The sequence below is a fragment of the Cupressus sempervirens genome, chromosome 4 (assembly GCF_028749045.1).
Source record: "Cupressus sempervirens isolate cs-2001-9-10 chromosome 4, ASM2874904v1, whole genome shotgun sequence".
NCBI lineage: Eukaryota > Viridiplantae > Streptophyta > Pinopsida > Cupressales > Cupressaceae > Cupressus > Cupressus sempervirens.
Genome location: NC_143121.1, coordinates 82,922,606 through 82,935,081, shown reverse-complemented (window position 1 = coordinate 82,935,081; position 12,476 = coordinate 82,922,606).

Sequence of the window (12,476 nt, the reverse complement as noted above, 5' to 3'; positions counted from 1 at the left end):
TAAATGAATAGTTTATGGTTATGAATGGTGAATATATAAATATAAAATGACCATTATATTATACCTTCACTATTATTTTATGCTAATTGCACCGGGCATTCAAGAAATGGAGTCAGTCTAGACACATGCCTATACCTATATACCATCATTGAAAAGGAAGATATTGGATCATTATTATATTTAAACCACGTGTTAAGGGCATTGAGGAGATATCACTAAATTAAGTCTATTTCATTTTATTAGTTCTTTTGTTTGTTTGGTGATTGATGTCAAGTGTTAGTAGTTGGAATTATGGTTAAGCCTAGCAAAAATGAAATGAAGATTAAGGCTATTATTAATTCAAATGGTAGGAAGTGTAATAGGATAGATAAAAGTGGTTGATAAATGTAGATGTTAGTAGAGCATTGAGATTATTATTATTGAGCTTATAGACCTAAATGAACAAATGATAGGTCTTAATTTGGAAATTAATTATAAATAGTTAGTAAATAAAATAAGTATAGGAGAATAAAAGTAGTAATAATGAATAAATGAATAATTAAAAGTATAGTATATATAATAATTAGTTGAGTAACAAGTACTCAAATAATTAATCTAAATATCATCCACTATTCATACATGAAAAAAAATATCATCCACTATTAGGAATGAACCTAGTTAAAGGACTTTAGAAAATTCACTTGGAATGTCACCCTATTAAAATATTTACAACATGGCTATTAAATTAACCTAAGTCCATAGGGTTTATCTTAACTATTACAATTTCTAGAGAGTAACAACAATGGATTTTGATCTTACAACATATCTTGCGGATTACAGATCACACTTTAGTTCAATCCTTTTCTTGGCTTTTAATCACTTCCATTCTGATAGCTTGTCTTCCTCTCAAGCTTCATCTCCTTAAGTCTTGTTACTCATCATACCAATGCAATCATATCTATGTTCATCTAGGGAAATAGAGTATTTATGCTTTCTTTCACCTTAGCACCTTCTCAGCACTTCATGCTTTCATCCTTTCTCACCACCATACATATGCTTTATGACCTTATGACTTCTTAAATAGAAATCTAAAATATCTTTCCTGCTCAATTCACCCTCTCCAACTTTAGGGTTTCAAATAGATTAGGTAGGATACAATGTATCTAACCCATATCTCTTCTTCATCTAGAAACTTTGTCTAGAGTCTAGTTGTATTCACCAAAAATGTTTCACATGGTGTTCTGTGTCACCAGCTCATCAATCTTATCTTCTATCTAGTTCACAAAATTCTAAGTGACAACCTTATTGGCTCAGATCTGGCAAATCTTCAATTTTCAAAATAATGCAGCAACTCGGCATTATTGGTTTATTGATGCTTGACTTCTTCTATTTTACTCGGCATTATTGGTTTATTGATGCTTGGCTTCTTCTATGTTACTTAACACTTGTATCCTGCTCGACATCTGTATCTTCACTCGACACTTGTTTCTTGCTCAGCACTTGATATTTACTTGGCACTTGTTTCTTTCTCGACACTTGATATTTACTTAGCACTTGATATTTACTCGACACCTATTTCTTCACATGGACCACTCTAAAGGTGAACTTGCTTGGCTTCAACTAAGAATCAGTTTGGCACTAACTAGCTTGCTTGACACTCTATTATGAACTTAGTTAGGCTTTCAAAATAACTTAGCTAAACCCTTACATCTTTGATATGCTTCAATGTGTCCATTTTTTGTGTCTTAGAGTATATCAATAATACACTATTTCATCAATGGCTTAGCTAATCCTTGTACTTCATTACAACATCATAAATTCAACCTTTCTCTAGGTACTTTAGTTACTTCTTATTGATTGCCTCCTCCTTTTCAATCAACCAATTGATAGTATTTGGATCACTAAAACAATTGTCATTCCTGCAAGTAGCAAGTTTGACATCAATGAAAAAACAATGATTGGAAACATTCTTTGCCAGTTCCATCTCTTATTCAATCATTTCCAACAATCTCCCTCTTTGGCATTGATGGAAAACCAAACTGATCATTTGATCAACTTAGTTACCACCAAAATTACATATATTTTCTGCTACTTTCTATTTCTCCCTCTTCTACTACTTTTTGTTTCTCCCTCTTCTGCTACTTTCTATTTCTCCCTCTTGACTATATAGCTTTACTACTGATCTCATATATCTCCATATCTTTACCTTTCAGTTTATATATCTCGCTCATGAGTATCTCTTTTTTTTTATTAGTTTTTTGCATATCTCCCTCTTTGCCATAAATGCCAACTATGTAGCATCTTTAACATGTGAAATATAAGCTTTGCATCTCATATTTTATCCCTATGTCACCATGCTTGTGACTGATTTGGAGTTTCTGCTCCTGCTATCATCCTTTGCATCATTCTTTTGATATTTCAATGATCTACTCTTGTTGATGCAGGGAAACATCTTTATTTCTTTAAACTTCTTGAGTTAGGGACATTACCCCCAACTTTCAGCTTAGATATTCATAAGCATCCTTGGCAATGGTTTGGTGAAGATATTTGCAATTTGTTCCTTTGTATGAATGTATTCCATCTTCACTTGTTTGTCTTCTACCAGGTCTCTGACATAGTGATACTTGATTGCAATATGCTTGGTTTTTGCATGCATTATTGAATTCTTGGATATGTTTATAGCACTTGTATTATCACAATACAGTATCACAGGTTTGGTTACTTCTTCTTTCATTCCTTTCAATAGATGTGTGAGCCACACAATGTTTGTGCAATTGACTACTGCTGCCACATATTCTGATTCTGCAGTAGATTGAGATGTACATGTTTGCTTCTTGCTAGTCCAAGTAACTAATATTTTTCCTAAAAATAGTACTAATCCCCTTGTGCTCTTTCTGTCATCTATGTATGCATTGAGCTCAAACTTTTCATTCTTTTTATAATATAGGCCAAAGTCATTAGTTCCTTTTAGATACCTCATTATTCTTTTTACTGCTTTGAGATGGTTCTCTTTAGGATTAGCAGAGAATCTAGCCACTATTCCAACTACTAATGCCATGTCTAGTCTACTATGTACAACATATTATAGTTTTCCAATCATGGATCTGTACATTTTTTTGATTAACTTCAGCTGATACATCACTTTTGGATAACTTATGTCTTGTAGCCATTAGTGTGCTCACTACTTTGGAGTCTTCTAATCTAAACATTTTAAGTATTTCTTTGATGTACTTTGATTGTGTCAAAAATTACCATGTTTTAGTTGATGTACTTGCAAACCAACAAAAATTTTGATTTCTCCAAACATAGACATCTCAAATTCATGTTTCATTTTGTCAGCAAAACTTTTGCAAAGCACTTCCTTTCCTCCAAACACTATGTCATTCACAAAGATTTTAGATACAATAATATCCTTGTCTTCTTTTGATTTGATGTACATGTTGTTGTTATCATCAGTTCTTTCAAGTCCTATTTGCAATAGATACTTGTGAAGTTTCTTATACCATGCTCTAGGTGCTTGTTTCAGACCATAAAGTGCTTTATGTAGTTTACAAACCATATCCTTTTCGTTTTCATCAAAAAATCCATTTGATTGTTCAATATAGACTTCCTCTTCTAATATACCATTCAAAAAAGTAGACTTTACATCCATCTGATAGACTTTAGAACCTTTATATGCAGCATATGTAAGTAAAGTTCTTACTCCTTCCATTCTTGCAACAAGGGTAAATGTTTCCTCATAATCTAATCCTTCTTCTTGAGCATAATCCATACATACTAGTCTAGCTTTGTTTCTAGTAATCTCACCATTTTCATCTAGCTTGTTTCTGAATATGCATTTGGTGCCAATCACATTTTTTTCAATTGGTCTGGGAACTAAACTCCAAGTTTTGTTCTTCTTTATTTGATCAATCTCTTCTTCCATAGCTTTATACCAGTCACCATCTTGTGATGCATCATACACTGTCTTAGGTTCAAATTTTCTTAGTAGACATGATTCATTTCTTAGTCTATTCCTTGTCATTGGTCTTGCATCCTTGTCACCAATTATCTGTTCAATAGGGTGATGCTTCTTCACATATTTGGAGAATCTTGGTTCTATCCTTGTTTCCATATTTGATCTTTCAGATTTAGGATTAGTATGCACTTCATTATCAAGTAGTTCTACATCTCTTTCATGTGTACTGACTTGAGAGTTTGAATGAGCATTTCCTTCATTCTACAACTTGGCTTCTAAATGCAGCTCGACATTCACTAGTTGCGAGTCAGCTGAAACTATAACTTTTTTTTGAATACTAGTTTGATTGATAGTATCTTCGTCAATAGGCATTCTTTCATAAGAATACACAAAGGTTCTGTAGTCATCCATTTTCTTCAGTTTTTCAATTTTGACATCTGCATGCTCATGAAAGTTTACATTTGCAATTTCCACAATTTCATCAGTGTTAGTATTTAAACACTTGTATGCTTTACTTCTAGTGGAGTAACCAAGGAATATTCTTTCATCACTTTTTGCATCAAATTTTCAATTTCTAGCGTCTTTAAGGATAAAGCATTTGCAACCAAATACTTTGAAATGCTTTACATTGGGTGAGTGACCATACCATAATTCAAAAGATGTTGCATTTGTACCTTTCTTGACTTGTAGTCGGTTCAGTGTATGAACAGCTACACTTACAGCTTCTCTCTAATATTTTAGAGCCACAATTTTTTCCATCATTAATGTTCTGGCACAATCAATCATAGATCTATTTCTTCTCTCAATAATTCCATTTTGTGGGGGAGTCCTAAGGGCTAGTGTTTGTCTCTTTATTCCTTTGTCATTGCAAAATATCTCGAATTCATTTGATGTGAATTCACCACCTCTGTCTGATCTCAAGCATTTCAAACTCTTTCCTATTTCCTTTTCAACTCTATCCACATACCACTTAAACATTTGAAAAGCATCAAATTTTTTCTTGAAAAGCATAACAATCATCATCCTAGAATAATCATCAATGAACAACATTATATATTTATCTCCTTTGTAGCTTTGTACTTCTATTGGATCACATAAGTTAGTATGGACTAACTCAATTACTTCTTTAGATGTATAGTTTTTACCCTTGAAACTTGACTTGGTCATCTTTCCTAGCTGACATTGTCCGCACATGATATTTTCAGGTTTCTTTAGTTTGGGTAAACCTCTGATTTTCTTCATTTTACTGATATTGACCAGATTATCAAGTTGACATGACATAGCCTTCTATGCCATAACCACACATCATCAAATTTTGCAACAAGACAAGAGGCATTTTCCAGATCAAGATAAAATAGATTACTTCTTGTTTGATCTCCTTTTCCTATCAATCTACCATCAGTATCATAGATTTTTGCAATTTTATTTCCAAATTCTACTTTGCAACCTACATTGCCTAACTGTGGGACACTTAGAAAATTGTAGTTTAGTCCTTCAACATAGTACACATTATCACATGAGATTTTCTTTGTAAGCTTAATGGAACCTTTTCCTTTGACTTGACATGGAGCATCATTACCAAATCTAACACTATTTCCATCATACTAAGTAAAGTTAACAAACTTACTTTTGTCTCCTATCATGTGATGTGAGCATCCGCAGTCTATGATCCATCTATCATTCTTTTTCATACAAGTTACCAGTGATGTACACTCTTCTTCATCAGATTGGTCCTTCATGGCCACATAGGCAACTTCATCATCATTATCATCAGAATCCTCTTTAGCAATATAGCACTTCTTGCTTTTGTCTTTGTAATCTCTCTTATCATCTTCTCTTCTATTTTTTTACTTGTTGCCTTCCTTGTATTCCTTTTTCTGTGTACACCTTGCAGCAATATGTCCTACTTCATTGCAATTAAAACACATGATAGGCAACTTACTTTTGAATTTTCTTTTGCGTTTGTGAAATCTTCTAGCTAGTAATGATTCCAATTTTCCACATCTTCCTCATCAGTGATGCTATCACTGGATACATATTTCATCTTTCTTCTTCCCTTCTTTGATTTCACCTAATCAACATCTTTTAATGATAGCTTTGCTTTGAAAGCAGATTCAACATTCTCAAGTTTGTAGTTGTCAAAGTTAGATAACTCAAATGCAGTGAGTCTACCTACTATACCTTCAAAACTTAGATTATTTCCTGGCACACATCTTAGCTCTTGTATAGCTGATACTCTAATAGCATAGATAGGGAGCAAGGTTCTCAAAAACTTACTATTAACATTATCATCATCTAATTGACCACTCAAGCATCTTATTGCACTTACCACTTTCTTTATTCTAGCAGCATACTAAATAGCATTCTCACATTTTTCCATTTTCATATCATCAAACTTTCCTTTGAGACTTTCTCTTTTTGCATTTTGGACATTTTGATCTCCTCCATAAATGTTAGATAGGGCTTTCCACATCTTGAATGTAGTGTCATATCCTTTGATATCATCAAATTCAACATAGTTGAGTGCAGAAGCAATTTCCAGCATTGTTTGATTGTGTTCTTGTTTGTTTTTCAAATCTTTTGAAGTAAGAGTACTAGTTGGATCAACATGTTCAATAACAATTGAATTTAAGGCATAATCTCCTATGGATCCAAGATGTAGCTTCATCAAGCTTTGTCATGCAACAAAGTTGTCTTTGTTGAGCTTGGGAACTTCTCTATTAGACATTTTGATCTTTTTTGCTTTTAGTCCCTTTAAACTATGTCAGTAGCTCTGATACAAATTGTTATAATTTTTTTTAGAATAACTAAGATGGGGGGTGAATTAGTTATTCAAGGTCCAAATGCCCTAATAATACTTTTTCTACAAATTCTTAATATCACCTAACTGAAATTATCATGCATGCAATTTTAATATTGAAACAACTATGAAAAGTAAACATGCATCACACCGTCACACTGAGAATTTGATAACCTAGAAACCCTCCAGGAATAAGAAGGTAAAACTGGAGTGGGGATGATACCCACAAAATAACTGTGCAATTGATTTCAACTACTTTTGATGGTCTGCCCTGTGAAAAGCCTACCCTGTTAAAGGCTACAACACATTGTTAAATGTGACCTTGTTAGAGGATTTCACCATACTATTAGGAATGGGCCTAGTTAAAGGACTTCAGAACATTCACTTGGAATGTCACCCTGTTAAAGGATTTACAACATGGCTATTAAACCAACCTAAGTCCATAGGGTTTATCTTAACTTTTACAATTGCTAGAGAGTAACAACAATGGCTTTTGATCTTACAACATATCTTGCAGATTACGAATCACACATCATTTCAATCCTTTGCTTGGCTTCTAATCACTTCCATTCTAACAACTTGTCTTCCTCTCAAGCTTCATCTCCTTGAGTCTTCTTACTCATCATACCAATGCAATCATATTTGTGGTCATCCAGTGAAACAGCGTATATGTGCTCTCTTTCTCCATAGCATCTTCTTTAGCACTTCATGCTTTCATCCTTTATCACCACCATACATTTTCTTTGTGACCTTATGACTTCTTAAATAGAAATTTGAAATATCTTTCTCACTCAATTCACCCTTTCCAACTTTAGGGTTTCAATTAGATTAGGTAGGATACAATGTATGTACCCCATATCTCTTCTTCATCTAGAAACTTCATCTAGAGTCTAGTTGTATTCACCAAAAACATTTTACATGGTGCTCTGTGCCACTAGCTCATCAATCTTATCTTCTATCTAGTTCACAAAATTCTAAGTGACAACCTTGTCAGCTCAGATCTGGCAAATCTTCGATTTTTAAAATAATGCAGAAACTTGGCATTATTGGTTTACTGATGCTCAGCTTCTTCTATGTTACTCAACACTTGTATCCTACTCGGCATCTGTATCTTCACTCAGCACCTATTTCTTGCTCGGCACTTGATATTTACTCAGCACTTTTTTCTTGCTCGGCACTTGATATTTACTCGGCACTTGTTTCTTGCTTGGCACTTGATATTTACTCAGCTCCTATTTCTTCACTCGGCACACTCTAAAGGTGAACTTGCTCGACTTCAACTAAGAATCAGTTCAGCACTAACTAGCTTGCTCAACACTCTCTTATGAACTTAGTTAGGCTTTCACAAATAACTTAGCTAAGCCCTTACATCTTTGATATGTTTCAGTGTGTCCATTCTTTGTGTCTTAGAGTATGTCAATAATATACTATTTCATCAATGGCTTAGTTGATCCTTGTACTTCATTACAACATCATAACTTCAACCTTTCTCTAGGTACTTTAGTTACTTCTTATTGATTGCCTCCTCCTTTTCAATCAACCAATTGATATTATTTGGATCACTAAAATAATTGTCATTCCTGCAAGTAGCAAGTTTGACATCAATGAAAAAAGAATGATTGAAAACATTCTTTGCCAGTTCCATCTCTTATTCAATCATTTCTAGCAAAATTCTCCTCTTTCAACATCTTCAGGATATGAGGATCTAGAATCTTCCTCAACATGTGCAACTCTAGCCTAGCCTTCTATTCTTTGATTTATCCTTGCTTGGAACTGGAAACATTCAAATTCTTTGTGCCCCTCTTCTCCATAGTGAAAATATTTCCAACAAAAGCTACCTCTCTTAGATCCTTGTTCTCTACCTCTTCCTCTCTAATCTCAATAACTTTGATCATGGAAATGATTGGAATTTTTACCCCTCTAGTTCTGACTACTACTTCTAGCCTCATCCTTCTTCTTCTAATCATCATTACAACCTCCATAAGATCATTTGCTATATCTTCCAGCATTACCTCTTCCAATATTCTTGTTGTCATACTTCTTTCTCATTTTCTCCTCAACTCTTAGGAAAAATTGGTATGCCTCCTCAATACTTTTCATTCAAACTAGACACAGCTCATTTTGAATACTTAGCCTTAAGTTATTAATATAATGGGCCACCTTCAACTAATCAGCTTTGCATGGCCAATTCTAATGAGAACTCAGTAGAACTCTTTAGTGTACTCTTCAACAGATTTTCCTACTTGCTTCAACCCTTGCATCTTCTTCAAAAAATCAATCTCATAATCAATTAGAATGGATTGTTGCTTTAGTTTAGCATATCATCTAATCCCATCTTGTCATTTTTTCCTTTCCCTTTCTATTTCACTCCAACTAAACCACCTATCAATAGATCTTTGCATGTCCCTCCAATTTTGCCTTCACAAAATTGACCCTATCAGGATCCTCAACATCTTCATACTCAAAGTACTCCTCCAAGTCATTAATCCAATCAATCATCTCATCTAGGTTAAGATCTCCTAAAAATGTGCAAACCTCAAACTTAGTTATTTTTTCAATCTTAGAGATGGCCTTAAAAATCCTTTCCATGGGGTTTTGAGCTACCTCTCGTTCAACATTTTCTTGTACTTTTTCCTTATCCTAGCTTTCATCTCTTATGGGAAGATCTATTCCTATACACATTTTTTCTTCCAATGCTTGCATTTGTCTTTTGAGGGCTCTAAAACCCTTAGGTGTAACACCAATAACTCTTCTTCCACACTCTCTTTGTGGAGGCATATTCATGCTTTCACTAAAACCCTAGTGTAAATTTCCTCATAATCAGTGATCTATCTACATGCTCAGCCAAAACAATGGTCCTAGTGTAAACTACCTCACAATCAGTGATCTATCCACACACTCAAGAACTATAGCTCTGATACCACTTAATAAAGGGTGCTTCCCTAAATACCATAAACACATAACAGAAACAAAGAAACAACAACAAATACAAGATCAAAATATGTACTTCTTATTTTTTCCACAAATGCAGAATTATAAAATTCACAAGTACAATATGCTAACCCACATAGTCATCTTCATTATTGTAATCTACAAGACTAAGTTGTGGACTATCACCTAGTGTTGTCCTAGATAATGTTTAGGGATTTCTTAAATAGGCAATTTTATGTCACTCAGAAAGGATCTAGATGCTCAAACTTAATACCTAGGGTTGATAGACCCTAACAATACATATAGAGTTAGCTAAATACATCTTTGACAAATCATTTTAGAAATTTTGGGTAGCCCATCTATGGAAGTCCATAACTCTCAAATCTTTTCTCTGATTGGCTATTATAACAACTTTTCAAAAATGCCAGCTCCTAATCTACAAGCTTGTAACTACACAGGCACCCTTTTGTCAAGTTTTTAGACCTCATCTACACACTCTAAGGCCCCCAACAGTGAGCCCAAAGATTTTTTTCCTAAATTTTCTATCGCAAATCTATAATAGCTTCTCAAATACTTAACTTGGAGAAATGAGATTTTTATGGTAGGCCTATAATTCTGAAATGAATGTTCATGTAGAAAATGAGAATATTCTAAGCTCATATGAAAACTTACTAAAGAGAGTATGATCCTATAACTAGTAACCACCATGTCTGCTAGCCCTTATTAAAATAGAAAAGGCTCAAAATGAAATATCTTTGGGTGATGCAAGATTTATCTTATACCTACGATGCTCCTACATCAGCCTTAAGGAAATCTTCTTTCAAGTAATGCTTCAATGGTTTCAAGATCATCATCAAAATATTCTTCATCTTCACTGTCATACTTCTTGTTAGATTTTCCAACTTTCTTTCTAAGTGATATCTTTTCTTGGAATGCAGACTCAATGTTACTAGTGTTAGGAACATAGTTATCATAGTTATTATCTAACTCAAAGGCTATTAACCATCCCACTAGTGCATCCAAAGTTATATCATTTTAGGGATCACATCTATTCTGTTGAATTTCTAAAATTCTAATTGCATAAATAGGAAGAAGGGCTCTAAGTACCTTTCTTAACAATGTTTTCACAACTTTTATTAATTCTCTTGAGGCTCTTATTGCACTTAGATTGGATTTGATTCTTTTACTATATTTTTGCAATTTTTTCATCTTCTCTCATCTTCATTTGATCAAATTAACCTCTAAGAATTTCTAACTTAGCTCTCCTTACATTGTCATCTGCTCCATAAATAGCTTTCAACTTGATGCACATCTCAAGGTAGCATCACAATCTTTGACTTCACCAAATTCAACATAATTGAGAGAAGAGGCTATGTCAATCATCATATTTTTATGATTCTTCTTTTCTATAATTTCCTTAATAATCATAGTTCTACTAGGTTCCACATACTTATTGTTATGATATTTCAGACCTAAGTCTCCAATGGTTTCCAAATGTAGCTTAATGAATTCCTACCATGATTAGAAGTAATCTTTGTTCAACTTAGGAATTTCCCTTCTATAAGGCATCTTTAATCTTTAGCTTAGGTCATTGAAACCCTATATGCGAGCACCAAATGCTCTAATACTAATATTTGGAAATGTAAGAGTAGTAATTAAGAGGGGAGGGGTGAATCAGTTACCTAAAAAAAATCACATTCCCTTAAGATGTCAGCACAAAACAAAACCAAACTCTTCTTGTTGTAATTCAATTTACACTTAATCACTTGGTTAACATAGTAACACTCAATTAATATTAAATATGCGCATTATTACTTTGTTAAAACTGGACATGCTGAACTTATGATATTAAGTGTGATTAACCTTAATTAACTTAGTTGCATAATCATAAAGAAAATAAAATGAACACATTAGACACTAGGATTTAATGTGAAAACCCAATTTGGGAAAAACCACCAATTGTAACTAGTTACTAATTTTCACTCTTCTAAAGTGAGTCATTTTAGGAGCCAACCCTATAAAATCAACACTCATGAATCTTAATGCCTCTTTATGACAAAATGAGTCTTCATGGCCTATTTCTTTTGTTTAAGTTATCAACCCTAATTCAGTTAATTGGTCAGCAATTTAGAAAGGGATATGCGTATTAAGGATTCTTTAAAAATATTGGGAGTTGTTTAATTAAATGCTATATTGATTTTTTTTTATGGTGAATGTGAAAGTGTTGAAATCCTAGTTAATATGGTGCATCTTAAGATGATGATACACCTTATGATTGTGAAGATAAAGATTCATGGCTTAGTGAATTAGATTAATATAATTAGCAATTTTAAGATAAACATGTTACTAATTCTCCTTTTTAAGACAATGGATATCTGAAGGAGGAAAACTTTCACAACAATGAGAGTCATTCTCATTGTAATGAAAATGAATATGGTAATGTACTTAGTGTTGAATTATTAGGTAGAAAAGAGGAAATATGTTATGAAAAGGCTCCTAGTTGTTTAGATTGTTATACTAATGAGGTTGGCCTTGTACTATTTTCATATTATCCAAATTATGATCACAGCCAAGAAAAGAAGTTTCGTAATGAAGTCATACTAAAAATTGATGGATTTTCAACACTATTGACTCATGATTTTGAAAGGTATGCATCTAATGGTCAGTTAAAGTTATTATTAGCAGCACATGTTAATTTCAATGAGGATGAATGTGTCACTAGAGTCATAAGGTATGATGCATATCTAGATATTTCTTCCTTTCATGATTAGCATACAATCTATGAATGGGCTAAACATTAATGTAAAG